Below are 5126 nucleotides of genomic sequence, written 5' to 3' on the forward strand. Positions count from 1 at the left end.
TTTGATCACATCGTCTTGCCTTGAAAAGCAAGATTGTTCTCGAGCATAGTAACATATCGGTGGTTCATGATGTTCCGAATATCTTCTCGGAAGTATTACCAGGTTGACACCTGACCGCTATGTTGAGTTCGTGATCATGCTGGTTTTCCTCCAAACCACCCATTCTCCAAGAATCTATGTTGGATACCCCTGAGCTAGTTGGTTAAGCTAAACAACAACTTGGAGAGTTGGAAGATAAAAGCTTGTCTGACTTAGTTCGTGTCAAGGGATATCTTTTGTGTGTGTGTTCAAGAAAGATGATATCTTCATCGATTGGTCCTCGTGATCAGTTGTTGGATCTATTGTCTTGTCCAAACTTTGTTTTGAGTGTGGGCTATCCTCAAATCAAACCAGAACCAACGATGTTCGTAATGTTGTCATACTCGTGGTTGTTTCCCCGGGCATACACCATTATATTTTTTGGGTCTGACCGATGCTATCACCTTGTTCACATAATTGTGTAATTCCACTTATATGGAAACCTGGATGAATTGTTGTTGAGCCCATCAGCAACATTTTTATCTTCTCCATGATTCGTGTTGAGCATCCAGTTAGCATTGGAAATTTTTATAAGCATTATCTTCATGTTCCGTTCATGAAGAATATGTTCGGCTGAAAGGAGTGACTTCCTCTAATTCATGTGCATTTGGTGCAAGTTGCCGCCGTGAATTTGAGAAAGTCAATGTTGCTTCCTCTGGAACCATCCCAAGTCAGTTATGCATGTGCGAAGTATACACTGGTTTGCGAGACTAGCTACCTCCACCCCATGTGTAACTCCTAACACCCCAAGCCACTGATTGACTTGTTCAAGGAAAATAAGTCTAGCGCGCGTAAAGACTTCGAAATCTTTGATGATGGATCCTAACCTGAACTCGATAGTGTTCTATTATAAGACTACTACGTGGTCATGCTTGTCTTGGACAGCGTGTTCACAGGTTTGTAGCAGAACCAGCTCATGTTTTGGAGCATGCTATCGTAGTTCATTTTCCTGAGAATCCCGCAACGTCATCTCTTCGGTTAGTGTTGCAAATTTTCTTTTCCAGACATGCTGTCTGAAATGTCCTGTTACCAACCAGATCTGAATCTCAGACAGATATGATGGTTGGAATTAGTCCAAGATCTATGATGTAGGTTCCAACAAGGTTGGTGTTGGCCAACACACCTAGCCGGAAGATCTATCACTGTAGTATCTTGATTGAGCTATTTGACCATCTTCTCCATGAGGATTTCGTGCAACTTATTCTAGAAGTTGTTCCTTAGGGGTCCTCGTACTCTCAATTTCCTCGGTTATGCTATAACCATTCAAACAGGGGAATCACTCTCGTCTGTTGAGCTTTTCCCCAGTCACTAGAATCATTCCCAGTATTTGCATTTTGTTCCCAGCTTGCACCCGTCATTGTGTCAGTCTACCATGGGTCCCATCCATTTCCGTTGATAAGAAAAAGTCATCCATTGCGTTGTCTTCAACAAGGTAGTCCACATCATCCATTCTAGTCCGAGTTTGCCATTTCTTCGAGCTCTTTCAAACGATCAATTGTAAATTGCCTTCAGCTGGTATGAAGAGTTTCAATGATCTATGGATCAAAAGTAATTCTTTTTGCCACTTAAGGGAACAATCCATTAAGTCACCTTTCCCAAGGTGCCCCGTTATGGGATCATGGCAATTATTTCCTCGCCACCTTGACACCATCCACCATCTTTCTAAGCGTGGAATTGTTGGCCACCAAATCAAACCCTGTCATTGTTCTTCCATCCCTCTCAATATGTTTTGTGTCTCAACTCGAGATGTTTCAACATCTCATTCCGCGAGTGATATTGTATAGCTCGATCTTCGAGAAGATCAATCCTAGTAGAGTTTCTTTCCGTTGTCATCGCGTGGATGAAGATCTCAAAAGCGAGGATGTCAAGATCAACGTATGCAACGAATCAACAACCTTATGAGGTGCAACCTGGATCGTAAAGATTATGTTAGCTTGTGTTCCCCCCTTCACCTTACCCTACGCTTGAATCTCGGGACGAGATTCTTGTTTAGTGGGGGTGAGCTGTCACAGCCCCAGTTCAGCCCTTGCTTGACTTTGCTTGTTCATCATGCCATCATGTTTAAATTCCAAAGAAACTTGAAATGGGGATTGTTGAAACCCTAGCACCAAATGAATTCAACTAGGTTCAATAAAAATATTTTCAATAATCCCAAATGCCCTTTAGAAAAGTTCATGATTCTTGTTAAAGGTGAAAACCTCTGCCAAAAGTCATGCACATATTTCTAGGCCATTCTGGATTTTTGAATTAAATCTTATTGCATTTGCAATTGCGCATTTAAATGCTATATATTATTTTAAGTGCTCAATTAATTCTAAACTTAAGCAAGGGCTGTTAAGAATAATCCAAACAGAGCCCACAATTATCTTCAGGATTTTTGAAAACGTTTTGGTATTTTTAATAAAGCTCAGAAGTTGCAGAAAAATAGAAAAACAAAAACAGAAAGCAAAGAGCAGAGACTCACCTGGCTTACCTGTCGTAGCCCAGCTGGCCAGCCCACCTAGCGGCCTAGCCCACCAGGGGCAGCCTCGTCTTCTACCTCTTGCCAGTAGGCAGAGGAGAAGCTGGGCACGGCGCACGCGCGCGCCACCTCCACCCTGCTCGCCTGCCTCTTTGACGGCCTGGACGCCTCTAGCGTTGCCACGCAGACCCCTGGAACCCCCTCGCACTCTCCCTCGCTCCTCCCCCCTCCTCCGTTTCTCTTACGCGCGGCCGCCGAGCGCAGCCGTCGTCGCCGACGAGCACCACCGTGGCCACAGCCACTGCCTCACCTCGCCGATGCGCTCAGAGGCTCCGCCTCGACCCCCTCTTCCTCCTCACCGAGCCACGCCCCGCGGGAGCCCCTACAACGCCGCCATCTGCTCTGTCTTCTTCCTCGGACTCCGGTGATCGCCGTCGCCACTCTGTCATCTCCAGAGCCTCCCCCGAGCTGCCGACCCATCCATGCAATGCACTGTGAGCCTCTGAATTGTTTCCCCCTACTCCCGTGCGCTAATTCGAGCTCTAGCTCTCATTTCCGTCGAGACCGAGACCTCGCCGGCGCTGGCCATGTCGCCGTCGTCGTTTTGGCCGGCCTCCGTCCAAACCAAGCACGTCACCGCACTCAGTACACCCCCAGGAGCATGTTTCACCCACCAGCTCCTCCTCCCGTGCACCACAACGCCAAACCCACAGGTGCCCGAACGACGGCCGCCGCCACGAGCTCGACTCCGGCGAGCTCGTTCCACCCCGCGCCTCCCGCGTGCCTCCCATGGATGCGCACGAGCAAGGGCAACCCTCTGGTGCCCTTGGCTTGGCCCAAAACCGCCCGTAGCGCCACTCCGACGATCTTCCGCCACGGTTTTGGTCGCCGCCGGCAGAACTCCGGCGAAGTCGACGTGGCGCTGTCATTAGCCACTGATGACGCCCTAACTAACCCACCTAGCTCACTGACACCTGGGCCCCATGCCCTAAATAATCTAGGTTTTATTTCAGTTTAGATTAGTTTATAATCATGCGGGACCCACCAGTCAGAGTTGACCATGCTGACGTGGCTGTTGACCCGGCCCCACATGTCTGTGACCCAGACAGCTCTGTGTCACTGACCAGTGGACCCCACTGGTTCGGTTTGACCTGGCTGACCCAGTTGACCCGCTGACGTCACACCTATGTCATGCTGACGCATTAATTCAATTACTGGAATTATTCTTATACAGGAAATTCCAGAAATTAGTACAAACTTCTAAAAATCATAGAAAATCAACCGTAGCTCCAAATCAAACAAGTTATATATGAAAAATGATCAGAAAAATCCAATCTATCCATATGTACTAGTTTCGTGCATGTTAAAGCAACCTAACCTTGCTGTTTAGATGAAACATGATAATGCACTTATATGAGTTCATAGTTTAGGCTTGTATTTGAATCCTTGATTCAAATAAGCTCAAAACCTTCTGGTTGTAGTTGCATTAGCCCAACACACTCATTTTACCATGTCATGATCATGCATCATATTGTGCATTGCATTGAAAGTGTTTCTTTCTCTGTTGCCGGTATTTGTCCCCTCTCGATAGACATGGTTTTGACGATGAGATCGATGACACCAATGAAGAGCTATAATATCTTCAGAAGTGCTAGGCAAGCAAAACCCCCTTGTTCATTCCGATACAAACCCACTCTCTCGCTCCTGCTCTCTTTTACTGCATTAGGACAACAACGATTCAACTGTTACATGCTGCGGTAGTTGAACCCCTTTCCTTTGCATGACCTGTCATTGCCACAGTAAATAGATGAAACCCACTAGCATGAGTAGGAGTTGTTTGAGCCCTGATGTACCTACTCATTCATGTTTGCTTGTCATGCCTACTATTGCTTAGAGTTGTGTCAGGTCTGATTCATCGGGAATGAATTGGAAAGTTGTGAACATGTCCTACTGTGTGTGAGCTAAGTGTGTGAACACGATTTGGTAAAGGTAGCGGTGAGAGGCCATGTAGGAGTACATGGTGGGCTGTCTCATTGAAACCGTTCTCAGGAACTGAGTTCTGTATTTGTGATCCATGAAACAGCTACTACCACACATTGGGCCCTGAAATATGACCCTGCTCGACTTACTGACCCCTCTCGTCCTCTGTCCAGGAGTTGCAACTAGTTTCTGGTGTTTATAGGATATGTGTTGGTGGCCGTGCGTAGCACTGACCCTAGGGGTGGGCTATGATGCGGTAGATACACTGTGGCCGGGTATGCCGGGCGCCCGTTTGGCGTCTCGGGACCCTGTACACATCGTTTGGGGCCGTTGAGGACACCCCGGCCGGATTTCCTTGCGGATGGAACCCGAATAGGCGATAAACCTGGACTAGAGACTTGTGCGGTTAGTCAGGTCGTGGCCTACACCCATGCCGGCTTTCGCTTGAAGTCTGCCGAGCACATGTCGTGTGCAGACGCTAAGTGGTGGAAACATGTGTGACGAAGTACACCCCTGCAAGGTTATAAATGATCTATTCGAATAGCCGTGTCCGCGGTAATGGACTTCTGGGTTGCCTATAACAGTTCATAGACAAGTGAAAGTGGAT

The sequence above is a fragment of the Triticum urartu genome, chromosome 7A (genome assembly GCF_056163025.1).
Source record: "Triticum urartu cultivar PI428250 chromosome 7A, HENAU_Tu73, whole genome shotgun sequence".
NCBI classification, from domain to species: domain Eukaryota; kingdom Viridiplantae; phylum Streptophyta; class Magnoliopsida; order Poales; family Poaceae; genus Triticum; species Triticum urartu.